Source organism: Jaculus jaculus, chromosome 7 (genome assembly GCF_020740685.1).
Source record: "Jaculus jaculus isolate mJacJac1 chromosome 7, mJacJac1.mat.Y.cur, whole genome shotgun sequence".
In the NCBI taxonomy this organism is placed as follows: domain Eukaryota; kingdom Metazoa; phylum Chordata; class Mammalia; order Rodentia; family Dipodidae; genus Jaculus; species Jaculus jaculus.
In genome coordinates, this window is record NC_059108.1 from 147306231 (window position 1) to 147328735 (window position 22505).

At 44.3% G+C, this 22505-nt stretch overlaps 1 protein-coding gene and 1 pseudogene across 5 annotated transcripts in view; both read right to left on the reverse strand.

The window, feature by feature from the left end:
• Positions 1-22505, reverse strand: part of Traf3 (TNF receptor associated factor 3) — a 155172-nt gene that overhangs the window by 67992 nt on the left and 64675 nt on the right. For 4 of the 5 annotated variants that reach the window (XM_045153945.1, XM_045153946.1, XM_045153949.1 and 1 more), the window contains one exon: positions 17203-17329. The exons of the other annotated variant lie outside the window; for it this stretch is intronic. The gene's annotated coding sequence lies outside the window, so the exon portion shown is untranslated. The remainder of the gene's footprint in view (positions 1-17202; positions 17330-22505) is intronic. 5 annotated transcript variants of the gene reach the window in all.
• Positions 3143-3764, reverse strand: LOC101598911 (annotated as a pseudogene).

Below are 22505 nucleotides of genomic sequence, written 5' to 3' on the forward strand. Positions count from 1 at the left end.
TATGTGACAGTCATTTGTTGGATATAAATCCCTGTTCTATTTGCTTTTCTGTTTTTGTTGTTTATTTTTGAGGTAGGGTATTACTCTAGCTCAGGCTGACCTGGAGCTCACTATGTAGTCTCAGGGTGGCCTCGAACTCATAGCAACTCTCCTACCTCTGCCTCCCAAGGGCTGGGATTAAAGGCATGTGCCACCACACCCTGCTGCTGTTTACACACAGGGTCTCACAAGGCCAGGCTGCTCAACTTAACTCTGTAGTCAAAGATGTCCTTGCGCCCGATCCTCCTGCCTCTACCTCCCAGGTGCTGCCATTACAGGTGTGTGTCACTACCCACTGCCAGAATCCTGCCTTCAGTGAGTCATCATTCCACAGACGCTGGTGTCTATTGCTATTGTCGAACCATAAGCTGGATGCTTCCTTTCAAGTAAACTTTTCCCTTTGATCAAATTTAAGATGGAGCTGGGCGTGGTGGTGCATACCTTTAATCCTAGCACTTGGGAGGCAGAGGTAGAAGGACTGCCAGGAGTTCGAGGCCACCCTGACACTCCACAGTGAATTCCAGGTCAGCCTGGGCCAGAGAGAGACCCTACCTCAAAAAAAAAAAAAAGAAATTAAGCTGGCTGTGTTTGGCTTCGAAGTTCATTATATATATATATATATATATATATATATATATATATATATATATATATATATTTTTTTTTTTTTTTTTTTTTTTTTTTTTTTTTTGAGGTAGGGTCTCTCTCTGGTCCAGGCTAACCTGGAATTAACTATGTAGTTTCAGGGTGGCCTCGAACTCATGGAGATCCTCCTACCTCTGCCTCCCAAGTGCCGGGATTAAAGGCATGTGCCACCATGCCCAGCTTAAAATATTTTTAATTTACTGATTTGTAAAGAGAGAGAGAGAATGGGTGCACCAGGGCCTCTTGCCACTGCAAACGAAATCCAAATGCATAGGCCACTTTGTTTAGCTTTACGTGGGAACAGGGGAATCAAACCAGGGCTGACAGACTTTGCAAAAAAGTACCCTAGGGCTGGAGAGATGGCTTAGCAGGAAAGGCATATGCCCACAAAGCCAAAGGATCTGGTTCAATTCTCCAGGGCCCATGTAAGCCAGAGGCACAAGGGGGCACATGCATCTGGAGTTGGTTTGCAGTGGCTAGAGGCCCTGATGCGCCCATTGTCTGTTTCTCCCCCCCCAACCCCCTCTCTCTCTCTCTCAAATAAATAAATAAATAAAATATATGTGTTTTTTTTAAAAAGTACTCTGAACTGCTAAAACATCTGTCCAGCCTTGGAATTCATTTTACTTATACTATCAGTCACTTGGTGTGGCATCGTATTTTCTGCCATGTTCTTTTCTATACCTGCCCCATCATACCTCTTTCTATCTCCATTTCCATTCTCCCTCCTCCTTCTCTATCTCCAATTACACATATGAAGCCTTACTACGTGCTTCCTCGGCTTCTGTATTTTCATCTCTTTGTTGTCAGTGTGGCTCTTCTCTCTTGCTCTATCAGCGTCAGTACAGTGGATCACACTGAGGTATTAAACCAACCTTTCATTCCTGAGACAACCCTCGCTTGGCCATTATAGAGCATCTTCTATCTGTTGTTACATGAATGTCATTTGTTAAAATATGTGGAGGATTTTATGTGCATTACAAATCTTGCTTGAAGGTGGCCTTTAGTACCATATCTTCTTCCCCCCCCCCCCCCCCCAAGATAGGCTCTCTCTCTCTAGGCCAGGATGACCTGGAATTCACTATGTAGCCTCAGGCTCACCTTAACCTCACAACAATCCTCCTACTTCAGCCCCCCTAGGCGCTAGGACAGAAGACATGCAACAGCACGTATTACCTCATCTTGTCTGCTCTTGCTATTAGGGTGGCACTAGTTCCACAGAATGAGTTAGAAAATATTTCTTCCTGTGCTAGTTTTTGGAAAAGCTTTTGTGGAGTGGAGAGAGAACTCAGTGGTTAAGTGAACTCCATGAGGAGAACTGAAACCATCTGAGTTTAACTCTCCAGATCCCACTGAAACAGCTGGGCACAGCCCTGTGTGCCTGTATCCTCAGTCCTTCAAAGGCAAGCAGAGACCAGAGAAAGAATCAGCCTGGCTCATAAAAAAAGTTCATTTTCAAAAAAAGTTCATTTTCAAAAAAGGAGTTCATTTTCAGTGACTAGAGGACCTGGCATGCCCATTTTCTCTCTAATAAATAAATAAAAATAAAATATTAGCTAGGCATGGTGGTGCACGCCTTTAGTCCCAGAACTCGGGAGGCAAAGGTAGGAGGATCACCCTCAGTTCAAGGCTACCCTCTGACTACACAGTGAATTCCAGATCAGCCTGAATTAAGAGTGAGACCCAACCTTGAAAAACAAAAACAAAAACAAACAAACAACAACAACAAAAAAAAAAAAATATATATATATATATATATATATATATATATATATTATTGCTTATATGAGCGTGGAAGGAAAGTTATTTACTAAAAGAGTTTGAGCAACTTACCAGTAGCTACAAAGGAAAATGACTCTCTCCCCCAACCACCCATGTACTATCAATAGCACCTCAGGGAAGTATGGGGCCTCATGAGATCCTGCCCCATCCATGACGGCATGGGCAAGTCCTGTGCTGGTAACCCACAGCTGCGATGAGTATGATGGCCGGGTCCTATCCAAGAGTGTTTCACACAATTGTGCCCATCCTTGGGCTCTTATATGGTCTCCACCTATCTTCAAATGTTCCCTGGGCCTCAGAGGGATTGATATGGATGTCCCATTTGTGAATTTCATCTTTTTCCCCCCTAACTTGCATTTTGTTTAATAGCTTTATATCATACAAATAAATTTCAAGTATAAAAAATACATTATTGCAATAATACCTCTTTGCAAGTCCAAAATTCTTGGTTTACAATAAAACTGTAAATTTTTTTTAAAGTCAAACCATCAGTGCTGTCTATTGTAGAAGTCCAACAACATCTTACAATGTTGCCCAACAAGTTGTACAGAAACCTCTGGAAGCAACATGTGATTGAAAAGAAACTACTTGTTTTTCTTGCCATTTTCATTAATATCTCTAGGATTTTTCTCCTTTCCAAAAAGAAATTCACACCCTCTGTAATATTCCTCCTAGGTCAGCCATGCTGTGCAGTTGCCACTTGCATATTTCCAAAATCATCTTCTTCTTCATGTGTTCTTTTCAAACTTCCTGTGGTACCAGGATGAACAGATAAGGACCTTACCAATTGGAGTGGTGACATCATCTGTATTGTTAATTTTGCTAAGTAGATGGCTTCATATTCCTGAAGTTGGTGGATAAATCCAGCATTAGGATTAATACAAAATCTTCTTTCTTGGACATAAGTAAATGCATCACTTCTGGAGATAACCTCCATTTCCATGGATAAGAAGTTTTCCTCCATTTTGTACACTTCCATCAATAAATTCTTTAGTCATAGGGAAAAAACTTATTACATTTTCAACTGGATTATCTGCAATATCCAAGACTAAATATCTAAATAACTGTTGAAAGTTTGGTTTAATAAAGTTTGCTTCAATATTTTGTTGTATGCAAATTATATGAGTAATCCCATGTTTCTGAAGTATAGATAGCTTGCTTTTCATAGCAGAAGAATATGGGCCCAAGAACAATCCAGGTAAAATGTCTTGCATCTCTCGTCTCATAGGGTACGTCCATTCCTCGGCGTCGACTTTGCACTGTGGGAGCGAGGGGAACTCCAGCTTCACGTCGTCCATGGCCCCGGAGCCGCGCGCAGGCGGGTGACCGGCTGGCTGGCTGGGTGGGTAGGGTGTGAGGGTTGAGGAAGACCGACGCGACACGACCGGCCCCTTGAGCTGGCAGCCACGGCGACAAGAAGCTGGGCTGGCAGACAGGCGGCTGGTTCCCAACTAACACTCGCCGACGCGCGGACAGGGCCGCCATGCTGCCGCCATCTCCCTCCACCGAGTCTCTGCGCCCCTCAGGAACCTCGGGATCCGCCACAGGCTCGAGCCCTACAACTGTCTCTTTCATCCCATGAATTTCATCTTTTATATTAAAATATTACGAATATCAATTACAAAGGTTTTTAGTGCCCCTTAAATTTTGTACCATTTGGTTTACCTGAGACTTGGTGGCACAAATCTGGTCCTTTGTGCTGTTCCATTGTGGTGACAACATAAGTCTTAAGAATCAAAGTACACAGAATCAAACTAATGTCTTATCACTACAAGAATTTATGCAGGCCACTTGGTTTCCCACCAGGAACTGATGGTAAGACCCTATTGCTGCAGATTCCACATACTTGGACTGCAAGGCTACTAAGAAATCCTGCTGGAATTGAGCTGATAACCTCCTCCGTGTAGACCAGATGACAGAAAGCTAAAAGAAGCCATTCTACATGGAGTTCAATGGGAGAAAGAGCTACCACCAGTGAAGACATTCAACAGTGGACACTGCAAGCTTTATAATTGGCCAGCCAGGCCAAATGAGCCAACGGGTTCAATAGTGGCACATCTGTCATGGTGGAAACCAACTGCCCTCCAATTGGACTGGAGGCCCGCTCCATGAGGGAGAATAAATCCCTGATACTGAAAACTTAAAACAGGGGTAGTCATGAGCCCTGGGGGTGTAACATCTGCTGATGGCTGGAAAAAAGTATATACTATGCTTATCAACTGCCCAGTAAGCACTTCTCTTAATATTCATACCCTTATATTAACGCTACTCTCACTTTGGGTAAAGAATCTTCTCTTTTCAGATGGCAGTGACCTTGGGATGACTCAGAAGGTATCATAGTGCTGGAAAGAAGTGACTGGAGTACTGAGTAACATCTCGATCACACCTTCCAAGGCTCAGGGGAAAATGCAGAAGAGGTGGTGGAAAGAATGTAAAAGGGTAGGACTCCTTACAACATGCTCCTCCAGACACAAAATGGCCTGGATATCTCTGACCTCACAGTGCCTGATACTACATACACAAGACCATCATAATAGGAGGAAAAGATCATGACATCAAAATAAAAGAGAGACTGATTGAGATGGGGAGAGGATATGATGGAGAATGGAATTTCAAAGGGAAAAGTGGAGGTGGAGGGTATTACCATGGGATATTTTTTATAATCATGGAAAACGCTAATAAAAATTGAGAAAAAAAATTTATGTGGGCCAGGCATGGTAACACGCACCTTTAATCTCAGAACTTGGGAGGTCAAGGTAGGAGGGCTGCCATGAGTTTGAGGCCACTCTGAGACTACATAGTAAATTCCAGTTCAGCCTGGACTTCAGCAAGACCCCACCTTGAAAACCAAAAAAAAAAAAAAAAGAAAGAGAATATATCAGAACTGGCTGTTTTCTTTCTCAGGTGTGTTTTAGAAACAGGAGCTGCTTCCATATGAAATATTATGCTCTAATTACTTCTATGTGCAACCAACAGCCAAATATATACAGTTTCTACCACATCAGGGGCAATCATTCAATGTGTCAAATGAATAAAAATCAATAAAAAAAAGTACTCTGTAGACAGGAAAATACTAAAAGGAATAACAAACTATTATAATCACTAAATAAATATAAGCACATGAAGACTCCATAACTGCAAGGCACAGTACAGTTATGTCGAACCCAGGGAACACATTTACATCACTGTATGAGGAGTGCCACCAAATAGTCATATAGAAACCCGATAATACATTTACATCACTGTATGAGGAGTGCCACCAGTCATGTAGAACCCAGGTAACACATTTATGTCACTGCACCAGGAGTGCTACTAAACAGCCATCTGCAACAGCTGCTCCCAAGTCAACCTGGTTATTGATGAAAGGAGGTGCCCAGGTTCCCAAATATTAGTTCAATTATAAGCAAATTAACTAACCAACTTGCTTCCCTGGTTTTGCAAAATTACTGTCTTTTTTTGTTGTTATTATTGTTGGTTTTTCGAAGTAGGGTCTCACTCTTGCCCAGACTGACCTAGAATTCACTATGTAGTTTCAGGGTGGCCTAGAACTCACAGCAATCCTCCTACCTCTGCCTCCCAAGTGCTGGGATTAAAGACATGTGTCACCAAGCCAGCCTCTTTTTTAAAAAAATTTTACTTTTTTTATTTATTTGCAAGCAGAAAGAGAGAGAGGAGAGCAACAGAGAAAATGGGTGTACCAGGGCCTCCAGCCACTGCAAATGAACTCCAGGTGCATGTGCTACTTTGTGCATCTGGCTTCACTGAAGAATCGAACATAGGTCATCAGACTTTGTAAGCAAACACCTTAACTGCTGAGCCATTTCTCTAGCCTCTCAAAAAGTTTTCTTCTTAATTAAAAGTTTATGGTATTGGGGCTGCAGAGATGGCTCAGTGGATAAAGTGCTTGCTGCCCAAGCTGGAGTACCAAATTCGATCCCCAGACCCCATGCAAAAAGCCAGAGGCTGTGCTGGGTGTTGGTAACCCCAGTGTACTGGTAGCCAGACAGGAACAATCTTCTAGAAGCCCATGGCAAGCACTTCAAACAGCAGCAGTAGGACAAGACCCAAAGAGAAAAACCCTGCCTCCAGTGAGGTGGAAAGCTGGGGACTGACCTGAAACTTATCCTCTGCCTCCATGCATGTGCTATGGCACATGTCCATGAACATGCACATCACACACAAAGTTAAGATTTTTTTTTAAATTTATTTATTTATTTATTTGAGAGCGACAGACACAGAGAGAAAGACAGATAGAGGAAGAGAGAGAGAATGGGCGCGCCAGGGCCTCCAGCCTCTGGCTAATGTGGGACCCGGGGAACCGAGCCTCGAACCGGGGTCCTTAGGCTTCACCGGCAAGCGCTTAACCACTAAGCCATCTCTCCAGCCCAAAGTTAAGATTTTTTAATGTATATTATGTTTACTGGGAAAAGAAAGAATATGAAATTACAGTTACAATTTTTTCTGAAGAACATGTCACAGACCAGGAAGATGGCTCAGCATGCTTTCCTCAGTTCAACCCCAACATCCACATGACAAGTCACCTGTTGCAACAACAGCCTACAACTCAGGCAAGGAAAGCCAGTGGAGACAGGAAGTATGCTAGGGCATGCTAATCAACCAGTCTAGCCAGAAACCAATGAGCTCCAGGATCCTAGAGAGACCCTATCTCAAGGAAATAGTGTGGAAGAGTGACACAAGAGGATAGTCAATGTCTCAATGTCTTCTCCTGGCTTTCACATGTATGAGCATGCACATCTCTGCACACATGCACATACTGTACTCAGAAACATACCACACATACACAATAAAAGAAAAAAAGACATGTTTGGAACTCATTTCTTCAACCATCAAAGGTCAACTTATAAGGTACCTCTTCTAACTCCACCTCCATTTGGTCCTCCACTGGCCACTCAACGAGTCTAGTCCACTCAGATGGGCTCCACCCATGCTCTGTCATCCTCTGTGCTTACCCCTGGCTGTGTACTGGACACTGAAGCCTCAAGATGGTGCTGCCACACAGCCTCCCGCTCACAGGGACCCACTCAGGTGTGTGCTCCTGTAGAGTGGGAGTCACACAAAACTGACACCACAGGCTCAACATGTGACAAGCTGCCAGACACAACCAACAGGCACTTCCCATTGATGGAACTAAACTTCTGGATTCTTCTCTACCTACCCTTCCTCAAACCTGGTCCTATGAAGACATCCATCATAACAGAAGTAACTTCAGCCTGTGCTCTTCTAGTTACCGTCTTTCCCACCTGAGCTTTCTGAAGACAGAGATCTGTTAGGTTTACATTCTAAACAATTAGAATAAAGACTACTTTCCCCACCAAGTAGGTTGGCTTGGGAGCAGCAGCTGCAGATAGCCACTGGGCTGTACTTGTACACTGATCTGGGAGGCAGACATACCATAAGGGCTTTGTGTGCTTATATTTATTTAGCAACTTTTAAGATAATTTTAAGTTCTATTAGTACTTTCCTGCCCACATAAATGCACTTGATACATCATTCTTTTTGAGGCAAGCCCAACAGACTGGCCTTTTTATTTTTATTTTTTAATGGTGTGTGCGATAGAATATATTGGCACACCAGGGCTTCCAGCCACTGCAATCAAACTCCAGACATGGGTGCCTCCTTGCGCACATGCACAACACTGCGTGTTTGTACCACAGTGCATCTGTTTCACGTGGGACCTGGAGAGTCAAATGTGAGTCCTTAGGTTTTGCAGGCAAGCGCTTTAACTGCTAAGCCATCTCTCCAGCCCCTGATACATCTTTTAAAAAAATATTTAGCCGGGCTTGGTGGCGCATGCCTTTAATCCCAGCACTCGGGAGGCAGAGGTAGGAGGATCGCCGTGAGTTCAAGGCCACCCTGAGACTCCATAGTGAATTCCAGGTCAGCCTGGGCTAGAGTGAGACCCTACCTCGAAAAACCAAAAAAAAAAATTAATTTATTTGAGATAGGTTGGGGGTTTGAATGGGCACACTAGGGCCTCTAGCCACTGCAAACAAATCCAGACACATGTGCCACCTTGTGCATCTGGTTTTACCTGGGTACTGCAGAACTGAACAGAGGTCCTTTGGCTTTTCAGGCAAGCACCTTAACAACTTAGCCAACTCTCCAGCCCCATATTTTAAAAGTCTTAAAAAAAATTTATTTGCAAGCAGACAGATATAGACAGAGAGAGAGAGAATGTGCATGCCAGAGCCTCTGGCCACTGTAAACAACACCAGATGCATGCACTACTTTGTGTATTTGGCTTTAACATGGGTACTGGGGACTCAAACCCAGGTCATTAGGCTTTACAGGCAAGCACCTTAATCACTTAGCCATTTCTCCAGCCCACATTTGATCATCTTAACTGTAATGATTCCTTACAATGATGAATACTTCCACCACCATCTCCGTTAAAGAGATGAGGAAACTAGAGCTCAAGTATCCAGCCCCTTCCTAATGTCAGGCACGTCTAAGTGGCAGAGTGGTCAGCTTCTGGAGACCATTCTTTTACTAACCTTCTGCTACCAGAGGCAAATGTACTCAATGACCTATGTTGTAAGAATAAACAAAGATTAGCTGGGCGTGGTGGCACACGCCTTTAATCCCAGCACTCGGGAGGCAGAGGTAGGAGGATCGCCGAGAGTTCGAGGCCACCCTGAGACTCCAGAGTGAATTCCAGGTCAGCCTGGGCAAGAGTGAGACCCTACCTCGAAAAACAAAAAAAAAAAACAAAAACAAAACAAAAAAAAAAAAAAAGATAGTTTGAGACTTCATATGGTAAATTGAACTTAATGGAATTAATCTTTGTTTATTCTTTTTTTTTTCATCTTTCAACTAGTTAGTCTCTCTTCTTTATGTTTGGAAGACAGTATTGTAAGCAGTTCTCCCCTTCCTTTGGCTCTTTACACTCTTTCTGCCACCTCTTCAGCAATGGTATTAGCCTTAGAAGGTGTGCTAGAGATGTCTCAGTACTAGACCCTCCACTGTGACCACAGTACTCCTGATAGCTGTGTTAAGTTTAGACCCTGCACTATTAAATAACTCCATGACAAGAAACCAACAGGGCTGGAGAAATGGCGTAGTGATTAAGGCAATTGCCTGCAAAGCCAAAGGTCCCAGGTTCAATTCCCCAGGACCCACGTAAGCCAGATGCCCAAGGGGGTACATGCATCTGGAGTTCATTTGCAGTGGCTGGAGGCCCTGGTGTACGCATTCTCTCTCTCTCTCTCTCTCTCTCTCTCTCTCTCTCTCTCTTTCTCTCTCTCCCTCCCTCCCTCCCTCTTTCTCTGTCAAACAAATAAAAAAAATAAAAAATATTTAAAAAGAAAGAAAGAGAGCTGGAGAGATGGCTTAGCGGTTAAGTGCTTGCCTGTGCAGCCTAAGGACCCTAGTTCAAGGCTTGATTCCCCGGGACCCACGTAAGCCAGATGCACAAGGGGGCGCATGCAACTGGAGTTCGTTTGCAGTGGCTACAGGACCTGGCTCACCCATTCTCTCTCTCTCTGTCTACCTGCTTCTTTCTCTTTCTGTCAGTTGCTCCCAAATAAATAAATAAAAATAAACAAAAAAAAATTTTAAATAGAAACAAAAACAGAAACAATAGCCAGGTGTGGCGGCACATGCCTTTAATTCCAATACTCGGGAGGCAGAGGTAGGAAGATTGCCGTAAGTTCAAGGCTACCCTGAGACTACATAGTGAATTCCAGGTTAGCCTGAGCTAGAGTGAGACCCTACCTCGAAAAATCAAAAAAAAAAAAAAAAAAAAAAAAGACAAAGCAAAATATTTAAAAAAAAAAACTGAAACAAACCTCAAAGTCCTCAAATACCAATAATAATAGTTAATAGATGTATTTGCCACAACTTATACACAAACATATTGTCTGACTTTTTAAAAAATTAATTTATGTATTTGCAGGAAAGAGATACAGAGACAGAAAAAGAAAGAGAAAGAGTGGGTATGCCAAGGCCTCTGCCTACTGCAAATGAAGTACAGATGCATGTGCTATCTTGTTCGTCTAGCTTATGTGGGCACTGGAGAAGCAAACTCTGGTTGTTAAAACTTTGCCAGCAAGTGCCTTAACCACTGAGTCATCTCTCCAGCCCTTTTCTGACTTTTTTATTTTTATTTATTTTTATTTTTGGTTTTCCTGAGGTAGAGTCTCACTCTACCTCAGGCTGACTTGGAATTCACTATGTAGTCTCAGGGAAATCCTCCTACCTCTGGCTAGTGGGTGCTGGGATTAAAGGTGTCTGCCACCACGCCCACTAGCTTTTGAAGTGACACATTACCTTCTTTATGGTTACTCACAAGTGACACTGAGCATTCACCACCAGACACACAAAGAGAGCATGTTTAGCAGTCTAGCAGATCCAAGGCACATTGTAACTGAGGGAGGTACTATGAGTGTGGCTGGGCTACAATAAATTCTCTCCCATTGTGTAATCAGATTTATTTTTACTAATTTAATATGAGACATGAATAGAATTATTCATCTTCCTTGCACAGTATTCTCCATGGGACCTGAACAGGAGGAAGAAAAGAGCTAGATAAGAGTAGACAGCTGTAGGCTGGAAGGAGGGTTAATGGCTAAGGCACTTGCCTGTGCAGTCAAGGAACCTAGGTTCAATTCTCCAGGACCCACATAAGCCATAGAGACAAGCTGGCATGTGTCTGGAGTTCATCTGCAGTGGCTAAAGGCCCTAGTGGAGCCCATTCTTTCTCTCTACCCCATGCTCTTTCTCTCTCTACCTTTCCCAAATAAATAAATAAAAATATTTTTTTAAAAAACAGTAGGGCTGGAAAAATAGCTTAGTGGTTAAGGCATGTGCCGGTAAAGCATAAGGACCCCGGTTTGACTCCCTAGGACCCATGTAAGCCAGATGAACAAGGCGGTGCACGTATCTGGAGTTTGATTGTAGTGGCGGAGGCCCTGACACACCTACTCTCTACCTCTTGCGCTCTCTCTCTCTCTCTCTCTCTCTCTCTCAAATAAATAAATAAATTCATTTAAAAAAAAAAAAAAGACTGACAGCCACCAAGGCTGCTAAAGAGGAATGACTACTCCATGGGAAAAGGCTGGTCAGGATTGTGCAGCAGTGATAAGGTTTTGTTTTAGCTCCTGGAATTGCCAATTCCTGAAGTCTTATTCACCTGCATCCCTACACCACTACTCCACCTGACGTCACGGTGACCATCACTCCGCCTGTGTCCTCACTCCACTACTCCACCTAAGGTCACGGTGACCATCACTCCCCCTGTGTCCTCACACCACTACTCCACCTGACATCACGGTGACCATCACTCCGCCTGCGTCCTCACTCCACTATTCCACCTGACGTCACGGTGACCATCATTCCCCTGTGTCCTCATTCCACTACTCCACCTGACGTCACGGTGACCATCACTCCCCCTGTGTCCTCACTCCACTACTCCACCTGACGTCACGGTGACCATCACTCCCCTGTGTCCTCACACCACTACTCCACCTGACGTCACGGTGACCATCACTCCCCTGTGTCCTCAATCCACTACTCCACCTGACGTCACTGTGACCATCCCTCACTCCACTACTCCACCTGACGTCACGGTGACCATCACTCCCCCTGCGTCCTCACTCCACTACTCCACCTGATGTCACGGTGACCATCACTCCCCCTGCGTCCTCACTCCACTACTCCACCTGACGTCACGGTGACCATCACTCCCCCTGCGTCCTCACTCCACTACTCCACCTGACGTCACGGTGACCATCACTCCCCTGTGTCCTCACTCCACTACTCCACCTGACGTCACGGTGACCATCATTCCCCCTGCGTCCCTACACCACTACTCCACCTGACATCACGGTGACCATCACTACCCCTGCGTCCTCACTCCACTACTCCACCTGACGTCACGGTGACCATCACTCCCCCTGCATCCCTACACCACTACTCCACCTGACGTCACAGTGACCATCACTCCCCCTGTGTCCTCACTCCACTATTCCACCTGACGTCACAGTGACCATCACTCCCCCTGTGTCCTCACTCCACTACTCCACCTGACGTCACGGTGACCATCACTCCCCCTGTGTCCTCACTCCACTACTCCACCTGACGTCATAGTGACCATCACTCCCCCTGTGTCCTCATTCCACTACTCCACCTGACGTCACTGTGACCATCACTCCCCCTGCGTCCTCACCCACTACTCCACCTGACGTCACTGTGACCATCACTCCCCTGTGTCCTCACTCCACTACTCCACCTGACGTCACAGTGACCATCACTCCCCCTGCGTCCTCACTCCACTACTCCAACTAACGTCATGGTGACCATCACTCCCGCTGCATCCTCACACCATTACTCCACCTGACGTCACGGTGACCATCACTCCCCCTGCGTCCTCACTCCACTCCTCCACCTGATGTCACTGTGACCATCACTCCCCTGTGTCCTCACTCCACTACTCCACCTGACGTCACGGTGACCATCACTCCCCCTGCATCCTTATATCATTACTATAACCTAAAATGCCATGTATATTTTAGTTACAAGAGTCACACTGAAAACATAAGATGGAAAATGTCATCTTTGTTCAAACCTTTGTTTAAACCTTTCTTTGAATTTAGGATTTTCATGTCTCACAGATCCTGGAACAAATCTACTTCATAAACCAATGTGACCCATTGCTAACCCTTCAATACACAGTAGCATATCTTTCCCACACAACCTCCAACTGATCAAATTTTACATTACTGAATGAGATTATTGCAAAACATCAAATCTTAGAGTGACCCAAAATTAATCAATACTTTGTATCAAAATATTCTAGGGTTGAAGAAATAGCTCAGTCAGCACAGTGTCTTCCATGCAAGCACAAGGACTTGAGTGCAGGCCCCAGCACTCATGTAAAAAGCTGGATATGGGCTGGAGAGATGGCTCAACAGTTAAGATGTATGCCTGTTAAACCTAAGGACCCAGGTTTGATTCCCCATTATCCACGTAAGACAGATGTACAAGGTGGCACATGTACCTGTAGTTCTTTTCCAGTGGCTGGAGGCCCTGACATGTCCATTCATTTCCCCCACCCAGTAAATAAATAAATTTTTTTTTCAAAAGCTGAGCATGGCACTGAGGAGGTATAGATAAGCAAATCCCTGGGACCTGGCTGACCAGCTAGTCTAGCCAAATCTATGAGCTCCAGATTCAGGGAAAGACCCTGCCTCAGAAAATAAGGTGGAGAGCAATTGAGGAAGGCACTCAACATTGACCTCTACCCTCAACACTGTACAGGGGCATGTTCACCTGCATGTAAACATGCATACACACCATACACAAAGGAGGAAAAATGTTGAGGGCTAGAGAGATGGCTCAGTGATTAAAGGCACTTGCTTGCAAAGGCTGACTGCCCAGGATTCAATATCCCAGTGGCCACATCAAAGCCAAGCACACAAAATGGCACATGTATCTGGAGTTTGTTTGCAGTGGCAGGTCTGGTATGCCTGACTCTCTCTCTCACACACACACTCTCTCTCTCTCTCTCTCTCTCAATCTCTCTCTCTCTAAAATAAATAATAAGTAAAAGCTTTGATTGCAGGTTCAACAATGCTGCTTTGCAAATCCAGGAAAGACTCAGTACACTGGGTGTGCCTAGAAGACAGACCTCCTGTGCATACCAGCCTCATGAACAGGCTGGCAAGCAAGCCAGTCTTCAGTAGGACCTGGCATCTACTATTTGTGAGTACTGACACTCTTTGCTAGCCTGGCATTTAGGTAGAGGAAAATATAACCTAAGAAACCTGCCTAAAAATCAGACTGCTCAAATTTTAGGGCAAGTTTTGCTTGTTTTTCAAAACCACCTTCTCTTCCTTCTCTATCTCTATACTGGAATGTAAGCCCAAGAGAAGAGGTGCAAGGAAGGATCCATTTAGAACATGAAAAGTCATCCTATTGTTTAGAAGAGAGAGAAAACACAAGTAGTCAACAATTTTAAAAGGTAGACAAGTTGGTCATAGAAAAAAGCTTTCTTGGTTGAACCTAAAAATCTCTGAGCAAACTTTTTATTTTTATTTATTTATTTATTTGACAGACAAAGAGGGAAGGAGGGAGGGAGAAAGAGAGAGAGAATGGGTGTACCAGGGCCTACAGCCACTACAAACGAACCCCAGATACGTGTGTCCCCTTGTGCATCTGGCTAACCTGGGTCCTTTGGCTTTGCAGCAAACACCTTAACCGCTAAGCCACCCCTCTAGACCCTGAGCAAACTTTTAAAAGGAAGAGGTCAGTAAGTCCACCCCAGTGTCCTAATGCATCATACTGTCCATGTGGGGCAGGCACTATGAATGAGAAGGTGTGTGTTACCACGCCAGCTGCATTGTTGTTGCTTTGAGCCAGGATCTTTCTCTGTAGCTCAGTATGGCCTGGAACTCTCAATGAATTTCCTGCCTCAACCTCTGCCCCAAGCGCAGGATCACAGGTGTGATCACCATGCCCGGCAATTTTTTTCTTGATTTTCATGTTGTTCTTTGTTGTTGAGACAAGAGTCTCATGTAGCCCAAGCTGGTCTTAAGTTCCATATGCAGCAGAAGAGGACCCGAAACTCTTGTACATTGTGCCAATTTGTGTGGTTCCGGGGATCACACTTGGGTTTCATGCATGCTCGACAAGCCCTCTACCAACTGAGCTATACTTCTAACCCTGGTTTTGTTTTCCTGAGACAGGGTCTCATTCTGTCTGGTGCCCAGACTGGTCTGAAACTCTATCAATAGTCCCAATAGTCCAGGCTGACCTCAAACTCACAGCAATCCTTCTGCCTCCACCTCCAGAGTGCTGGGATTAGGTCTTCATTTTTTCCTCCCTTGTTCTATAAACTATGAATAAATAAACTTCTGTGTTTTTCTCTTGTTAACATATCTCTGTGTTAAGAATGCCAGCTGTGCTGGGCATGGTGGTGCTCACCTTTAATCCCAGCACTGGGGAGGCAGAGGTAGGAGAATCGCCGTGAGTTTGAGTCCACCCTGAGACTACCTAATGAATTCCAGGTCAGCCTGGACTAGAGTGAGACCCTACCTCAAAAAAATAAAAAATAAAAAAATAAAGAATGCCAGCTGTCATCCTTGTGACCTCTCCTCCCTATGGAAACCAACCACAGGCCACCAGCAGATTACACAAAAAGGATGTGTTTCCCAATCTGAAGCTTTGGATACTCGCAGGAATTTCTAACTAATGAATTTACTTGTAAAATGTAATTTAGTAACACATGTATGGCTTATCTAAAATTGAAACGTTGTCATGTTTAATTGACTGTCTCTTTTTTGACAAGAAACTGTCCTTCAATTAATGTATTTTCCTTCCTCTAAACAAAAGAATTTTAAGCCGTGAATGGTGGCACACACCTTTAATCCCAGCACTTGGAAGGCAGAGGTAGGAAATTGCCATGAGTTCAATTGCCTGAGACTACATAATGAATTCCAGGTCAGCATGGACTAGAGTGAGACCCTACTTTGGGAAAAAAAAAAATTAATAATATTGTGCTACCAGATTCATCTTTAATGTGGGAATAAAAGGACACACACCTGTGGAAGGCAGGCAGATGTAAGTGCATGTACACACGGCAAGAAAAGAATGGGTAGATAAAACCGGGCGTGGTAGTGCATACCTTTAATCCCAGCACTTGGGAGGCAGAGGTAGGAGTATTGCCATGAGTTCGATGCCACCCTGAGACTCCATAGTGAATTCCAGGTCATCCTGAGCCAGAGTGAGACCCTAGCTCGAAACTCCCCCTTGCCCAAAAAAAAAAAAAGGGTAGATATGTCACACAGATGAACTCAACCAATGCTCACTTAAACCTTATACCTTGTACTTGAGCTGGAGAGAAGGCTCAGCAGTTAAGGTGCTTGCTTGCCTACAAAGCCTAATGACCAGGGTTCAATTCCCCAGTACCCATGTAAAGCCCTACACACAAAGAGGCACAAACATCTGGAGTTCATTTGCAGTGGCTGGAGGGCCTGGCATGCCCATTTTCTCTCTTCTCTGCTTACAAATAAATACATTTTTGTACTCAATCCCAGCACTCGGAGGCAGAGATAGGAGAATCTCATTTGATAGGATGGCCTCCATCCTGCCTGTTGTGTAGCCTCTGCCTCATCAAATTTGTATGCTTCCCTTCCATGAAACCCCGTTTACAGCTCAGTGATCATCAGAGCATCAACATGAATTCTGGGCTACACAGAGAGTTCCATGCTAATGTCAGTTACATACGTAGCTTGTACATAACTACCTTGTCTCAAAACAAAACAGAAGACACAGAGGAGGAAGAGGAAGAAGAAGTGAGCAACAATCTTCTTTGATATTAGAAAACTTATAACCACAGCTAACCAAAATATAACTAGAAAATCATTTTGTATTTCAACCACTATAAAGGTAGCTTCTTGTTTCTTTAATACAAAATTGTAACTTGTGAGTTGGACTGCCTTACTAAGTACAGCATATCAAACGATTTAACGCAGGTATTGGGCAGAACCTCTCTGGACACCCCAGTCCACATTCTGGTGCTCATGGTTCTCTCATCATGGCAGGTGGCACAAAGGCAGACTCTGCCCTCTCCCATGGAGCATCCAGCACACTGAGAAGTTCAAGAAATGACTCAAGAAAAGAAAGGTGACATTTTTTTAAGTTGTAAATTTGATAGACATATCATAGTGAGCCACCTTCTTACAAAAGGAAAATGAAAACAATTAACTAAGAGCAAACCTTGTCTGTCAGAAAAGTGATCCTCAGAAGAGAGCCAGGAGCCAGGTTTCTGATCCTAGATCTGGTTCTGATCTGCTCTGGGACCTCAACCAAGTGGCCTAACTTCTTTGGGTCTCAGTTTCCTCATCTGTAAAAGAAAAAAAAGGTGGGTGTAGAATTAAGAGATTCCAAACTGAGAACTGCAGATAAGCCACTCCAAAACACTCTGCCTTCAAATTTAAGGTTACACCATGGGATCTAAATGTTCATTAACAAAGAAAGTGACTTTTATGTAAATGTAAAATGTAAATCTGGGCCTCCCAAGAACCACCTCAGCTTCAACATCTACCATCTTTTTTTTTTTTTCTTTGATTTTTCAAGGTAGGGTCTCACTCTAGCTCAGGCTGACCTGGAATTCACTATGTATTCTCAGGGTGACCTCAAACTCTCAGCAATCCTCCTACCTCTGCCTCCCGAGTGCTGGGATTAAAGGTGTGCGTCACCACACCCGGCTAGCATCTACCATCTTTAACCTTGGCCCCCTGGGTGATGTTTCACTCTGATATGATCAAGATGACAATATGAAGCCAGGCATGCTAGTCTATGTTTATAATCCCAACACTTGCAAGGCTGAGGTAGATGGATTTCTGCAAGTTTTAGAATCAGCCTGGGCTACAAATTGAGTTCAAGGATATCCTGAGCTACATAGAGAGACCATGTATCTTATCTTTCTATCTGTATCAATATATACAGATACATATTTTCACTATATAGCTTGTAATCCTAGCACTTGGGAGGCTGAGTTGAGGATCCTGAAATCTGGGTTAACCTGGATACACTGATCTCAAGGTCCCCAAGGCTGCAAGGCAAGACCCTGTGTCCAAAAAGACTTCACTTTGAAAGAAAGAAAAGAAAAGAAAGATTTCACTATGGTTTAACTGCACACAGTGAACTGGTTTCAAGAAAGGCTCTCATTTATTATTTTCTCAAGCTTGGCCTTTTGAACATGGATCTTTCTCACTTGGATTTCCCTCCTCAAACCATCTTGAAAGGCAGTCAGGCTCTTAGGAAAGCAGCTCTGCAGACAGACAGAAAGCTCCACCAGGCCCACACCTGTGCATAGAGCTGCAAGCACATTTTGGGGGTGGTGTGTCAGACATTGCCAGCCCATCCAATGGAGGATAGAGATACATACAAACAGGGTAGCTCCCAACCTGAGGCTGAGAACCATCTCCCAACCATAGTCTGCTGCCAGGAACCAAGAGGCAAGATGGACGTTACCAGAAAAAGAGCTGAGCTGAGTGGCCAACTCTGGAAGGCACACAGAAAGGATGTGCTTCCCATTGAAAGTCAGATTTATTTACACTAATCATGAATGTAAGCTCTCAAATGGAAAATCACACTTAAAAAGCCAGAAGGTTCAGACCCATTCACAAGCTTTTCAGAATGTATGCAGTTGCCATGGTAACTGACATTATGTTTCTTGGCACTGGACATGTAAAATTACCACCAATAATACAAGTAATATAGTTTGGTACTACCAATTCATAGCAAAACCAAGCTTAGTTTCTTTCTTAGGTAATCAAAGAGGACCAGCTGGAGGTAGTGCCCAGCTCACCCTATGAATAAGTACAGAGCTCCTTGAGCAAATGCTCATCTGGAGGCAAAATAAGAACCAAGGAAATCGGACTGCATCAGCTATTGCCATATGGCCAAGAATTTGCAAAAACGAGGTACTTTATATCACTGAAACTGCCACTGATTAAAAGAAACATTCTACAATACATATCTAGATCTTTGAAAGTGGAAAAGCAGATCTTTTCAAAAAACATCCAAATAATTCATTTAGAGGACATGTGTCCTTACTGAATAAGAAAATTCTAAAAATGTCAGAACTGTCATACATAAGATGTAATGTTTTATTTCTTAGATTTAGGCAAGACCTCTTCATTCATAATTTGCTTTGACTCAGGATACTTGTAAACACTTAAAATACACATATGTATGATAATTAAACCCCTTATCTTTGTAAAATCCACCTCCTGAACACAGAAATAAAAAGCAACTTACTGGGCATCTTTGATTTCACATTTCCAGGAAAGCCCACGGCACAGCACCCCAAAGCTGCTGAAGGACAGGCCCGTGCTGCCACGGCTCTCTCACCAAAAGGCTGGAAGTATTACTTCCAGCATCGCTCCTTCAGGCAGCAGGCAGCAGGCGGCGGCGGCAGTGTAAAAGGGGGCAAGACTCCACCACGGTGGTTTCCATATTAACAGGGACTTTGCTAGGCACTGCATTGCAGTCTTTCTAAAAGCCACCAATCTCAAAGGCAAAGGCTGGAGAAGACTGCTTAGCAGAGGGATCTGCCTCTGGAGCCACAAAGATTTTTCTTAAGGATCTTAAAGAAACATTATAGACTCCTGAGAGTATTTCCAGATTTCCAACCTGTTTCCTAAAGGTGGATTGGCCTGTGGCTTTTTACTGGGGCACTGCTGTGACACAAATTGAGCTGGGTAAAGATGCTGAAAGCACTGAAATGTGCCCTGTGACACCATCCTTAGGGCTAAGCACTCCTGTGTGGCCCCTACACATCTGCTGCTTAACTCCAGCCCAGCACTCCTGCTGAGTAGCTCCTGGGAATGGAGCATGACTTTCCTAACTAAAAATGCAAGCACAACAAGCATCAGACACAGGGACTGTGTTGGCATTCATCAACTGAACACCAGCTACCTTTCTAATGTGGTAAAAACCATTATGTAGTAGTCAGAGCACTTGAGATATTAAACCACCAACCAATCAAATTGTGAAAGAGAATTTCACAACGGAAGCAGCTTAGTAAGTGATTGTGGTGGTTTGAATGTATGTCCCACATAGATCCAGGTGTTTTGGTAAAGCTTATACCTTGGGTCTCCAGACACCTGACTGGAGGAGGTGTCATTGGAGGCAGATACTGGGGTCCAGCCCTAAAGTATATTTAGGGGCAGATCTGATTTCTAGCCCAAAGGTGTAAGAGAACAGTCTGAGCTCTGGCAGTGTTTGTGTCTGCTACTTTGCTTTTTGGTGTTTGCTGGCTGGTGGTGGATTCTCTCTGCTTAGATCTGTGAAAGGAGGCCAGGCTCTTCTGCTATAGGTGAAACTTGCCCTGGTAAGCCTAAAATAAATTCTGTTCCTCCCATAAGCTGTGCCTGGTTTGGATATTCATCCCAGCAATGTGAAGCTGTCTGAACAGTGAACTTAACTTCCCATACATTCATGCAGTGTATTTAGTGAACACTAACCATCTGACATCTGGAAAGGGTGAGTAAGAGCAACATGACCGTAGTTACTCCAGAAAGAACTCTTCAGGACAGGGTCATTCCAAGTTGAAAACAAGTGCTATGGACAGGACCAGCACACTACAGCAGAGAGACTAGACTTCATCTGGGGATCCAGAGAAGGGTCAGGACAAGGTCTTATGAGGAAGGGACATTTGATGGGAGCTGAAGGAGTGAGCTGGGCTGAGAAATGGAGGGATAAGGGGACATATCCTTGAGGCAATCTGCATTCTTAGTTAGAACAGGTGGGTCCTCAACAAGAGTACACGGGAGCCGTCTAACCATTGGGGGCATGAGCCCTTCTAGTCTACAAGAGTACAAAGGATCCATTCTAACTGTTGGAGGTAAGAGCCCTTCTAGTCTACAAGGATACATGGGATCCATTCTAACTGCTGGAGGCATGAGCCCCTCTAGTCTACAAGGATACATGGGATCCATTCTAACTGCTGGAGGCATGAGCCCCTCTAGTCTACAAGAGTACACGGGAGCCATTCTAACTGGGGCATGAGCCCCTTTAGTCTATAAGAGTACATGGGTGAATTCCAAATCAGCCTGAGCTACAGTGAGACCCTACCTTGAAAAAACAAAAAAAAAAAGAGTACACAGGACTTCCAGGTAAGATGATGGCATACTATAGCCATGTCAAAGCAGTCTAGGGAGGAAAACAAGAAGAAAAACGGCAAAATACACTCTTCTACTGAAAGGTGGAGGTGTGTAAGTTATTTTCAAACACAGCACAGAAGCAGGAAATACTAAGATCTTCCAGAAAGGAGGAAACTGGCCAAAATCCCACCAAGGCGCCAGTGGCCCAAGTCTGTGCCCACCCAGTGCAGAGCTGCAGAGGCAGGAACCAGGTGGAGGAATTTCCCACTCGCATCAGCCTCTTCGCAAGGTCAAGAAACCTGAAGGGGAAGACAGCAGGGACCAGCTGCTGGAGGAGAACACATATGGGACCAGCTGAGCAGCCCCAGCGCAACTCCAGGCATCTTACACAGCTTCTCATCCCCCAACTGTCAGGGCTACAAACCTCCAGGGAACTCATTCACCCCCAGCCTCATGGCATCCACCACAGCCAATGAGAACACCACATCCACAGCACAACAGAGAGGGATCGAGGTGGCACTCAGCATTGGTGAGATTAGGTAACAGGACCTACTTACACAAAGGCAAGTACGCAGGCCTGCATGGGCAGTGCTAATTTATTTCCAGGTCAGTGCAGGTTATGTGTTACATACTCCTTGTTGGCTTTACCATTCTCAAATAAGCTGTGTTCTGGAGTTGGTTATTGTTGCCTTTCACGTTTCCAGATTCATAGGGCCTTTATCGCGTCTTCCATCACTATGGGGGGCAGGGTCTAACTCAGTCCCAGACTGACCTGGAACCCATTTCAGACCAGAAATCCCCGTTGACAGGATTAAGAGTGTGGGGAACACACACCCTTAGGAACTCTGGCTTTGTTACATTATCTGTTCATTTTAATCCTCACCAGTGCATAAATACTCTGTGCTGGTTTGGATCGAATGTGTATATCGTTCAGTTAAATTTTAAAATTTGCCAGTAAATTGTTCCATCCACCATACTAGAATACTTGAATAATAGGCAAACTCAACATATGGTCATTCCTACTGTTTTCTTGGAGTATAAGAGCTACACTTGGCACCTTAAAACCCCTTGAAGATACATAAATTAAGATTTACATGGCTAAAAACACTCCAGATAATTAGAAAACACAAGCATCAAATTAACTCAAGATGCAAAAATCTCTACATTATAATACACGAAACACAAAAAAATCAAGGCAATACAATCCCATCAAAAATTACAAATCTGGGCTGGAGAGATGGCTTAGCGGTTAAGCACTTGCCTATGAAGCCTAAGGACCCCGGTTCGAGGCCCGGTTCCCCAGGTCCCACGTTAGCCAAATGCACAGGGGGGGGCGCACACGTCTGGAGTTCATTTGCAGAGGCTGGAAGCCCTGGCGCGCCCATTCTCTCTCTCCCTCTGTCTTTC